General features: G+C 41.1%; 1 protein-coding gene across 2 annotated transcripts in view; it reads right to left on the bottom strand.

The window, feature by feature from the left end:
* The window catches only part of LOC124804780 (gamma-tubulin complex component 2-like), a 184,344-nt gene that overhangs the window by 88,728 nt on the left and 82,567 nt on the right, over positions 1–13,049 (bottom strand). The gene's annotated exons all lie outside the window — the stretch shown is intronic.

The raw sequence follows: 13,049 nt of genomic DNA, 5'->3' as shown, positions 1-13,049 counted from the left end.
GGGATGGGCATCTACCCCTTGGCATGCATGGGGAGTTAACGGCACAGGCTTCAGCAGAGCGATCCCTGTACAGTCAGGGGACTACAACCAAGAGGGTACATGGCAGCCCCACCACAACGGACTGGCTACCGTGCTGGATATCAGGTGCATAGAAGTCCATGGTCATCGTCAACGCAGAAATCGACACTGCATAGTGCATGGTGGAAGATGCACCCAGGAAGGTGTCCTCGCCCAAGAGATGGAGAATGGGCAGGACTGCAATGTGACAACAAGAAAGTGGGCTAAAGATCTCAATGCACAATCGACACGATACAGCTTGTAAGGCACCCTTCCCCAATTGGCTCGCTCTTCGGGAAAATTTTGAAGAATGTATGTCAAACCCTACACAGAACCATCACTTAAAGGCCAAAAGATGTGAAACTCCTTTTAGTCACCTCGTATGACAGGCAGGAATACCTCGGGTCTATTCTAATCCCCGGACCCGCAGGGGGATTCAGTGGTGTTCTCACGTGTAACTGCTGTAATACTTTGTTCGCTTTGATTAATAATTTCGTAATATCGACATCACAATTGATTGTTTAACAGCCAGATATTATTAATTGCGACCTTTAAAAATGGGTAAAAGAGGGGACATTTCACCACATAAAAAAGCTGAGGTCAAAGCCCTCATTAATATGAAAATGTATTCCAATCGGGAAATTTAATGAAGATTGAAAATGTCAGAAGTTAGCGTGAGGCGCATAAAGAAGAAAATTGATTCAGGTGAAAAATTGAGCCCCAGAAGGAAGAATAAATGTGGAAGAAAACCAATTTTCCCTGTAATGTCAGAAAGATTTCTCAAAGAATTTGCCTAGAAAACAGATTTGTAACAACAAAACAAATAAAGTCTCAGCTGGAAGAGGCTAATGTGAACGCATCTGAATGCACTGTTCACACAAAGTTAAAGGATATCGATTTGAAGGCCTGTCAACCCGCTAGAAAACCAGAGTTAACAGCCACAATGAAAGCACAGCATCTGAAGTGGGTTAAACAGTGGTGTGATAAGTATGTGGACTTCTGGAGATCACTAATATAACTTTAAAATTATTATTTACAATATGATATTACCTATGTACATTTATTCAAAGTATATTAATTATTTTTCTTGGTTTTTTACAGGTATGATTCAGCGATGAAAGCATGCTTGAAATATTAACTAACAAATCTCAGTATGTACCCCATCGAACAGGAGAAAAATTTCATCCCGAATGCATTATTCGGACTGTAAAACATGCAAATAAGGCGATGATTTGGTCTATCATCTATGGTAAGGGTACGGGACGTCTGTATGTTGTTAAAAGCATAATGAAGCAAGACCAGTACAAGGATATCCTGCAAAAACAGTTAATACCATAGCTCAGAGAATGGTTCCTGAATGGAGACACTTTTATTTTTATGCAGGCTGGAGCCCCTTGTCACACAGCCAAGTCAGTTAAATCCCTTCTGAAGGAACAAAATATCCCCCCGTTAGACAGGTCAGGTAATAATCCCGACATGAACCCCATAGAAAATGTATGGGAACTAATGAGGAGAGATGTGGCAAAAGATGTCATCACAACAAAAACACAGCTCTTAGAGAAGATCATCCGTGTGTGGTATCATCATCCACAAATGCAAGACACAGGACAGTCCTGCATCGACAGCGTACCATGTCGTATTAAGACTCTCGTAGCTGCAAAAGGTGGCTCAACAAGATACTAAAACTAATGTTTCCACTCTCACAATATTTCAGTTTTTGTTGTAATTACTGAAATAAAATATTTTCAACAAATACTGCATTTTATGCATTTGTTATATCACCTAAGCTATGAAGTAGGCAACATACAATCATTTTATCACAATTTATATATTGAAGAGAAAAAAAAATTGTTAGACATAAATCAATATGTGCTTTAAAACTGTAGTGTGTCTAATAAATTGGCCAGGGACTGTATAATGTATAATTAGCTTGTAGATCAAATGACTGGTTTCACAGGTAGCCCTGCCTTGGATGGTATAGGTGATGTTTGTGATCGGACTGGAGTAATTGGTGGTGGTGGGAGGATGTATGGGACAGGTCTTGCATCTGTATCTGTTACAGGAGTATGAGTCATGAGGTAAGGAGTTGGGAGCAGGGGTTGTGTAGGGATGGACGAGTATACTGTGTAGGTTCGGTGGAAGGCAGAATACCACTGTGGGAGGATAGTGGGCGGAGCATTTCTCATTTCAGGGTATGATGAGAGGTAGTTGAAACCCTGACAGAGGATATAATTCAGTTGCTCCAGTCATGAGTGGTACCGAGTTACAAGAGGAATGCTCCTCTGTGGTTGGACAGTGGGGCTTTGGGAGGTGATAGGAGACTGGGAGGTGATAGGAGACTGGAAAGATAAGACAAGGGAGATTTGTTTTTTTACAAGGTTGGGAGGATAATTACGGACTGTGATGGCTTCAGTGAGACCCTCGATATATTTCGAGAGGAACCGCTCGTCACTGCAGATGCGACGACCACATGTGTCTAGGCTGTATGGAAGGGACTTCTTGGTATAGAACAGGTGGCAGCTGTCGAATTGGAGATATTGCTGGTGGTTAGTAGGTTTGATATGGACGGAGGTACTGATGTAGCCATCTCTGAGGTTGACGTCAACATCTAGGAAGGTGGCTTGGTGGGTTGAGTAGGTCCAGGTGAAGCAAATGGGGGAGAAGTAGTTGAGGTTCTGGAGGAATGTGAATAGAGTGTCCTCACCTTCAATCCAGATAGCAAAGATGCCATCAGTGAATCTGAACCAGGTGAGGGGTTTAGGATTCTGGGTTTTTACAAAGAATTCATCTAGATGACCTATGAATAGTTAAGCATAGGATGGTCCCACGCAGGTGCCCATAGCTGTACCTCAGATTTGTTTGTAGGTAATACCTTCAAAGGAGAAGTGGGAATATTGTTGGTCATGGTGATTAGCAAGGAGTTTGTTGGTTTGGAATCTGTCGAGCATTGGAAAAGGTAGTGTTCAACAGCGGTAAGATCATGGACATTAGGGATGATGTGTATAGGGAGGTGGCATCAATAGTGACGGGCAGGGCACCATATGGTAAAGGGACAAGAACTGTGGAGAGTCGGTAGACGAAATGGTTGGTATCTTTTACGTAAGAGGGTAAGTTCTGGGTAATAGGTTGAAGATGCTGGTCCACAAGAACAGATATCCCCTCAGTGAGGGCACATTAACCAGCCACAATGGGGCGTCCTGGGTGGTTGGGTTTATCGACTTTAGGAACCATGTAAAAGGTAGGAGTGCGGGGAGTGGTTTGGGTGACCATAAAGACGGACTCCTGGGAGAGGTTCTGTGGGGTGGGCCTAAGGATTTGAGGAGTGACTGGAGATCCTGCTGGATTTCTGGAATGGAGTCACTGTGACAAGGTTTGCAGGTGGATGTATCTGACAGCTGGAGGAGTACTTCTGCCAGGTAATCCTTGCAGTTCAAAACAGTGGTGCAGCCTTCATCTGCAGGTACGATTATAAGGTGAGAATCAGTTTTTAGGTGGTTGACTGGGGTTCTTTCTGCATATGTAAGGTTAGTTTACATGTTGAGGGATTTGGGGAATGATGGTAAGGCAAGGTTTCAGGTTAAGAAATTCTGGAAATTTTACAGGGGGTGGTATGGGGGGCAGTGGGAGTGGATCATGTTTAGATGGAGGAATGAACTGATTTAGGCATGGTTCACATTGGTCTATGGTTGAGTCTGATTGATAGGGTTGGTCACGAAAAAGTGTTTCCACTGTAGAGACTGGGAGAAGGACAGAAGGTCTTTAACAAGTTCTGCATAACTGAATTTGGGAGTGGGGCAAAAGGTGAGGCCTTTGAAAAGGACTGACATTTCTGTGGGGCTAAGGCTTCTGGAGAAAGGTTCATGACAGTGTTTCAGGTCTATTTAGGTTCTGGATTCTATGTGGTGATGCACGGGAGTTTTGGAGGGTGAAGTAAATGTAGTAGGTCTGTGAGACAGGGTTTGTCAGCTATGAGGGGATGCGGTGGAGATTTGGAAGTTGTTGCAGGGTGATGGACAATGGTACTCCAAGGAGGGAGTAGGAAGTGAACAGGGTGGAGAGCTTTTTGAGGTGGCGTTGTGAAAGTTACTCTAGTTCCTGGAGAGAAAGAATTTCAATGTGTGTTATGGGTTCCAGGAATTTGGGACTGCATACCAGGAGAATTTTACAGACGGAGTGGAGGTACTGCACGGAGGTTTGCACTTGATTGATATGGTTTTGCAAGACTTTGTTGGTGAGGACTAAGGAATTGTGGAATCTGGTCAGGTGGAGGTCACTGTGGAAGGAGGGGTGGCATCCAGAGATGGAAGATTTGATGATAAGGCCATTTGGGGGGGTTCCATGAGCCAAGCAACAATATAGGAACAGTATGTGGGACTGGGTTCTGGCTAAGGATAAGGAAAATCTTCTGTGTTAACACAGACGAAAGGAGCAAGGATCCGGGGTGATGGAAAAAATGCAAAAAATTACATAAATAACGTAGAATTACATCCAAAAAAATACACAAAAATACACCCAAATACAAAGGAAAAATCACGAGAAGGATTAAAGAGATGCAAAAGGGGCAAACAAGATGAAATCTGAGGGAGTCGACAATAGTGAAGACGAAAACTCCGTAATTCTGTGGCCAAGAAACATGTGGACCAACTGGTTGCTGAGCACACTGCCAAACATGACATCCTTCATTTCAATGACTGCTTCACAGCCTATGCTGTATGGATCCTTCTCACCAACACCGGCTATTCTGAATTGCGTTGGTGGGAACTTTCCCTGCAATATATCGTACTTTCCCATAACCCTCCTGGCCTCAACCTTTGTTAATCATTGTCCTCAACTGTCCGGCCTCCCTGTTCCCATTCCACCACTATACAGTCCTCATTCCACCAAAGCACCCAGTCCTTTTACTTCTCTCCTTTTCTGTTACTCCCTCTCCCCTGCCCTCCCGACTGTACATAGCTGCCCTACTGTCTCCACCTCGTCCCTGCATACTCCCCAGCAGCACTGCACTGTCCACTATCCCTACCTGCTATCCCCCCCTCCCTGCCCCAGCCTCCTCCTCACCCCTATCCAGTCGCCACTCCCATCAGCACTGGTGCTGCCACTCACAGTATGGCTACAGTTGCCTAAGACTGTAGTTGTCTGTGTGTGTGTGTTTCTGTCGTCTATTTTTGATGAAGGTCTTAGGGGCCAGAAGCTTTAATTGTGACAGTCTTTAAGACAAACTCTCAGTCATGACTAATAACTTAGCTTCACAAAATATAGGTATCAAGATGGGCATTCATGATGCCCTTTTGCCTATGATAGTTAAATGTCTGTTTTACATTAAAATTTTCTATGTTTAGTAAGTTTTACCACAAAACTGGTGTGCAATGTCAGAATCTGCTTTTAAAAACCTTTCGTACAACAGCTCATTAATCCCGTAAGATTAGTGTGTGTGGATAAAAGGGATGTTGACTTGAAAAATAATATGACTTTTTTAAAATTACATCATGTATCAATACTGATTTTAATTATTTTACAAGCTTGCTTTACTGGTTTGACAACAGGAACAATAAGATTTTCTTTTTAACATTTTATGGTGGCATATTACTCCTATGTATTTATATTACAAGAACTGTATCACATAAAATATTTCATCCAAAATCAATTTTCACTTTAACAGTTTGAATTGTCATTATATCCACATTAATTACTATACATAAAACAATATTTACAGACTTTTTTAAAAATACAGAAAAAATATATAATAATTCAACTAATTATCAAAAAACAATATTTCTGAACAATTGTGTAATAACCCAACACATATTATTACAATAATAATAATAATTGTTCTATCTGCCTGGTATAATCAATTCCTCCATACACCAGACAGACTGTGCAGACACCCGCCCCACCAGAAGGACGTGAGTAAATGGCTCTCATCAGGACAGAGATATTTTTCCTGTATGCCCTGTGCTGTTTACCACAGAGTTACACATTGCCTCCACAACATCTGAAAAGAGGGTGCCAACCTCACTGACAAACAGCGCACCTTTCACAGCAGAGAACACTGTCAGCAGGATACAACTTTGCTACGCTAGGTCATCTGCCCTCGCAGTGTCACTCTGATATCCATCCGCTCCTGACTATTTAAGCCACCCCTGGACCATGTGAAGTTAGTTACACCATACACCTCAAGTCCCAAAATCTTTATTAGTTACCTCACCAATATGGTAAGTGTGATAGGCAATCACATTACAAGAGAGAGCGGAAAAAAAACTCTTCAACCCAGCAGCATCAGGACCACTGCTACCAGCTCTCACAGCAGCAACAGTAAACCAACCATTACCAGAACTCCGGCTTTCCTTATCAACAATACTAAAATGAAAATTACACTCTACAAATACACATGGTCCATCCAGGATAGATGTGGAGGCAACTCCTTTCAGTTTTTCTTTGCAACACCTACTCTAGTACCATTCTTCATTTCAATGTTCAGCATACTCTTTTTACACAGTAGTGTGATGGCATGCACAAGACAACACCCACAGAGTGGCATAGCTCAATAGCTCCATCCAGCTGCATCTGCAGTTGAGTTCCAGTGCTACCAGTTGGCAGTACCAGCAGTTCCGTCTCAGCGCTCCATGCCGGTAGACCCTGATACGTTTGCCATGGTCTGCACCAGCAGAAGGTCAGCCAACGCACAATGGCAGACCAATAATGTCCCAGGTCTTCACACTGCCACCTACCATGACTCTAGGGTTCAACGTGTAGGAACATAATCATAGGAGAGACATTTCTGTTGTACGTAGCTATGTGGATATTCATACAAGGATATTATAACTGAGTTTTGTTTCATTAATAAATTTATCATTTAAAGTGTCTTGGAACACTTGTCAGGATACTGCAAGAATCTGAGAACAGACTTACAGTATTGGTGCCATCATTTGGTTGTTTCCTATCCGAGTCAGAAAGTAAGTCCAGCAAAGCCGAAGCAACTTCACTCCATTCTCATACCCATCTAGCATTGAGAACCTTACTGGCTGATACTTTTGCAGTAGACTGGTTTAGCTTATGTCAAAGCAAATTTTAATGACAGTTGGGTTATCTTCCTTCATTATATCATAAAACTACTTTGCATTAATTTGATGTAATCTGTGTATAGTTCATAATTCATTCTTCTTCTCCACACGCTTGTCTGTTTTTATTTCTATTAAATCATTCCCTTAGGTGGAGCAGATGTCGATATAAGGAGTCCTGACAACAGATGGAAATGTTTGTGAAATATATGTTTATTTTTATAAGGAGCACTGTTGCACTCCTAAACTTTTTCAGTATCTTTAACATTTTGCTGATTGTGAGATCTAAAGGCAAATAACCTCTTGCAGACTTCACCCTGCCATGATGATTCTCTCTGCAGTTATTTTTCTTTATATCATTGTCAATTGCAATATTTAGTCTGTTACAGTCCTTTCCAATTCTGTTGCCTCCTCTGCTTTCCTCTGGCAACCTTACTCCTTCATGGAACCTGCTTGCTGATAGGACAGCCTATTCTTCCACATGCTAGAAACTCCTTGCGAAGTGGCAGCACGAAAAGGCACTACTTCATTCCTTTTTCTAATGGTGTACTTCACTGTCATTGTTTTCTTCCTTTTTGCATTCTGGGTGTTCACTACTCTGTGCTAAAAAGTCAATAAATATTGAGAAATTTTAACAAACTTATCCAGATCTGAAACTTCTCAATGGATTGAAACTGCATGCCAGACAGAGATTCCAAGTCGAGACTTTTGCCTTTCACAGGCATGTGCTCTACCGACTGAGCTACCCAAGCATGACTTACAACCAATCCTCACAGCTTTACTTCTGCCAATACCTCATCTCCTGTCTTCCAATCTTTGCAGTTGTAATCTCCCAGGAAGTTTCATATCAGCACACAGAGTAATTTCTTCATAGCAGAGTTCAGCAGCTTTGCATTCTTTCATTCCTTTAGCTTTTGAACACAAAACCTCAAGTCCATGAGTGCATTTAATAACAGATTACTTTTACACTTTTTGCTTTGCATTTCAGGCTGATGTAAGCTCTTCTTGAATGGGGATTTTCTACCACAAGAACATTCTTTGACCTATGTGCTATTTTGAGAATCACAAGGATCATCATCCATTCTCCTTTAGCTTGCAATACTTCTTGGTAAACTTATATGAGAGCATTAAGTTAATATTTGTCTAAAAGTGAGCTGTGGATATTCTGACAACAATAAACTCTGGTTGCAACACTATTCCTGCCAGTAAATATTGTTACAATAACGAGTAACATGGCATACAGCAACCTGGTGTGCCAATCTACTGCATTCGTGACAACTACTTGTCATGGAAAGAGAGCTAAGACACTGGAGAGTTATTTTATTACATTTGTCAACTTTTGCTTTAGCTCTAAAAGTGCATACATCAGATTTTGCTCAAAACTTGTGATTTGGAGTGCTTATAGAAGTGGCATTATTTTACTTTGCTAAAACTTGGTTCGGAGAGTGATTTAACAGTCAACATTATGCCATTACTATGCCTAACTAAATTTTGAAATTTTTTTTTTTTTTTTTTTTGCATTTGTCAAGTTCTGGAAGAAAAAAAAACACTCCTTAATTCAGAAGTACTGTGGAGGAAAGTCATGGGAACTGAGCTGGAAGTGTCATCTGATGCAAATGCTCAAAGGAAATTACAGGAAAAGGGTTTCTTAATGTAGCAACTGAATTAAGAGAAAACCAACAGGCATGCTAAACTCAAAGAAACATGTGGACTGTAACAGTCACTTGATTACTGAATTGAAAGGAACACTCCAATAAAATCTGGCTACGGGAATAGGAATAGTATATTCAGTACCTGAAGACAGTAGGTTACAGCAAATTACCTATACTAGGCAGATGCTGCTAACCACATAGGTGTTAAATGTACTGAAAGCACCACTGGTACAAATATTGGGGATAGAGATTGTAGGACTCACATTATCTATTTGAAGAAATAATTTGAGGAACATGAAAATAGAGCAGGGGGGAATTCATTCAATAGTCCTTCCATGAACATCTGAAGATGCTTTTCCAACAACAGAGAACAATGAAAAGAAGAAGAAAATTTACAGAATACCTGAAGGGTAGAGCAGGAGAATGAGATGTCCTTAATGCAAAGTAATTCCAGAATTAGAAAGACTGAGAAGCAGTTTAAAGAGAAATATTGGTCTGAGGGCAAACAGCAGAAACTAACCCTAAAATTACTGGACCTAAGACCATGCAGCCTTAAATGGGTTGGGTTCCAAAAGTACAAGGATCGACTGAAAAATATTGCCTCTACCTTCGTAACTATTCAACAGTTGACAGCATTGGTATGTGGCTGATACTGGCTCGTTCTGTAGCCTCTTCTCTACAGCTACAGTTGGCAGGAAGCCTTAGCATTGAACGGTTGTGTTGTTACAGTATAAAGTATGGAACCCTGTGCAGGTGGTCAGTCAATGCGATTTAAGCAATGCGCAGTCATTGAATACTTGACAGCAGAAGGCATCACCCCAAAAGAGATTCATCAGAGAATGAAAGCAATTTATGGTGATTGTGTTGATGTGAGTACTGTGGGTCATTGGGCTAGTAAATTTGAAGATGTTGAGGCGGGAACATCTGATCTGAGTGACAAACGAAGAGTTGGACATCCTGTGACAGCAACCACTGAGATTCACAAGCAAAGTGTTGACAGATTGATTCAGGATGATTATCGTATTACTCAGAGAGAAATTGCAAGCACATTCAGCATTTCACAAGAACGTGTAGGTCACATTATTGCTTTGCTTGGCTATCGGAAGATGTGTGCATGATGGGTACACCGGATGCTGACTCCTGAAATGAAAGCACACAGACTTGAAATCTGTCAGGAACTCCTCTCGCATTATGAGAATCAAGGTGACACCTTTCTCCATTCAATTGTGACAGGAGGCGAAACGTGGGTACACCATTATGACCCGGAGACAAAACGGCAGTCTATGGAATATCGACACAAAGACTCACCCCAGAAAAAGAAATTCAAGACGCAGCCCTCGACTGGAAAAATCATGGCCATAGTGTTCTGGGACACAGATAGTGTTATCAGTGTTGATTTCCTTGATCGTGGAACAACAATAAATTCACAGCGTTACATCACAACGCTGCAAACTCTGGAATGACAGCTTCCAAGGGTCCAAAATGAAAAGGGAAATGTTTTTCTGCAGCTTGACAATGCCAAACCACACACTTCACGTGCCACCACAGCAGAACTTCAGAGACAATCTCACCACCGTACGGCATACTCCATACAGTCCAGATTTAGCAATGTCTGACTTCCATCTGTTCCCGATAATGAAAGACAATCTGCGAGGACATCATTATGCTTCTGATGAAGACGATGAGAGAACTGTGAGACTGTAGTTGGGGAAACAGTGTCGACTTCTTCCATGACAGCTTCAGAAAACTTGTTCATTGTTGGCAGAAAAGTATCCAATTGGCTGGTGATTATGTGGAAAAGTGAATATTGGTAATTGATGATCACATTCTAAGGATTATTTCTGCATTTGATTTATTAAAATACTCCCATCCAAACCTAATTAATGAAGGTGGAGGTATTAATTTTCATTCAACCCTCATATTTTAAATGGCATCCAACATGAGAATAGTTCTAAGATGAACTAATAAATGCGAGCCACCTAAAAATATTGTTTATCATTAGGATGTCCAACTGCACATGTGAGAAAATGATTAGGAAGGAGTGGTTCAATTTTAAGTTACTTGGAACAGTTGTATACTCTTGATAAAGCTTAAGAGCAAGAAAACTGGGGAAAGAATGGTTAGATTTCCAAAGGAGAGACTAAGCCACAACAGAAACCAACAGTAAGTGACATTAGTTGTTACTGTACATTTAAAAAAAAAAGGAAGACTAACAAGCCATTCAGCTGGTTCAAATATAAAGGAAGAAGAATAACTTGGAAGGAATCTTATGACAGAGAAATATACATAAACAGAATTTTTGAAGCTGAGGATACGGAAAATTCTTTGGACACCAAGGAAGGTGTTATTTCTAGGGACTAAATAGTGTAAAACAGATGAAGAGGTTTATTGGAATAATACAAGCTGCACCACGTGTCAGGACGAGCTGCCAGCAGTAGATCAATCATTAAACCTATTTTTATAGTTTTGTTAACTGTACTGTTTCTAGTTTTAAGTTATAGGGAAACTTTTTGCAATTGTTCTAAGTATTTTACAACCAGTAGTTACGAAAATGGGGTTGGTAGTGGGCACTGAGTTCTTGTAACACATACCTGTGTGTTTCTCCAGTGCTTGCCCAAACATACATTACCTGCAAATTATTCCAAGAGAGTAGAGGAAAAACCTTCATAGCACAAATAACAATGAAACTGGGGAAGTAGCTTCCTTATTATACCAGAGACTACTAATATTTAACTTGGTTGATTGTTAAGTTAGGTTTTTGCAAGTAGTAAAATTCTGTGTATTTTTTTATCCTTGGATGTTTTATAGGAACTGGTTTTGTATGTATCAGCATGGACATTTGTATGTATCTGAGTGTGTGTGTGTGTGTGTGTGTGTGTGTGTGTGTGTGTGTGTGTGTCAGGGATATTCTCCCAAACCCCTGGGCAGATTTCAACCAAATTTGACACACCAACAGTACACTTCACAAGTATCAGCAATGGTGGGGGTAGAACCACATAACTCCCACAGGAGTGGAGATATGAAGAAAAAGTTTTCTGTCCATGACATGTAAGCTGTCCTACAAAACAGATGTACTGTGTGGGAGTAACATAGGCCTTCCTTACTGCCTACACTGCAAGATCAAAAAACAGTGAGGATAGAGAGGGGGAGGGGGGGACGAGACTTTCAGAGAAAGGGGGAGGAAGGAACAGTCAGAGACTGGGAGGGGGATCAATGTAGGGAGATGGGGATGTGGACATATATGGTGAAGAGACAGATTGACAGTGAGGCAGGGGTGGAAGAAATGAGCAGACACGTTGTGAGGATAAGGAGAGAAGGGAGGAGATGATGGACAAATACAAAGGAGGAGATGGACAGATGAGAAGTGAGCACATGAGGAGATGCACAGACAGTGTGAGAGGGAATGGGCAGGCAGAGGAAGGAATGTGAGCTGGACAGAGAGAGCCAGGAGGATGAGATGGACAGAGCGATGTGGGAAGAAGGTGCACAATATATGTATTGGACCTTCCTACATCCATTTCCACCAATGTCTGAGTGTCTCCTCCTCTTCCTCTCTCTGACAATCTCCTTCCCTCCTGTCTCCAGCCTCACTGTTTTTTGACCCTGACATTTAGGCTGTTCTGCAAAGCAGGTCAATAAGCTGTGGAGACAAGGATAATGAGATGTATGGGTAGACTCCACTTTTAAGGAACTAGAGATAGCCATGTCCTTGACTAAAAGTGATCAATGAGAAATATCATCTTCTACAAATAAGGAATGTTTGTTTTCAAGTACTTTTGTAATTTGGACTGGGGGGGGGGGGTTAGGAGTGAGGGTGCAACCTCATACCCATACATGGTGTACATTTTTTGCATGTTTTCTTGGAATCTGTCATTTAGCGTGCATATTTATTTTATTGGGTATAAAAATAACTGGAACTTCTCAAAAGAGTATGTTCCTTGTTGAATGTGAAATAATTACCTTTAGACATTTAATCTTAAGAGCAGACAAAGTGCTGTTGACCACCAAGAGCAAGATGTATATTCCAAAATAACAAACACAAACGATATTAGACAATACTTTACTCCAATGAAATGGTCAGTGACATATAGAATACTAATGGAAACACACATTTCAAGCCATTCCTATAAGGATGCAACATAATCAGGTGGAAGATTATTAAGATTAGAGGAGGATGTACTTCCAATTCCAGCTGATACACAGACATGGCTTTGTAGATTCTCTCAGCAGGAAGATTACATAGCATTAGCAATATTGGATGAAAATTCTACACAGTAGGACA

This window comes from Schistocerca piceifrons, chromosome 7, assembly GCF_021461385.2.
Source record: "Schistocerca piceifrons isolate TAMUIC-IGC-003096 chromosome 7, iqSchPice1.1, whole genome shotgun sequence".
NCBI lineage: Eukaryota > Metazoa > Arthropoda > Insecta > Orthoptera > Acrididae > Schistocerca > Schistocerca piceifrons.
Note: the sequence above shows the minus strand (reverse complement) of the source record. Positions and strands in the feature narration are given on the sequence as shown.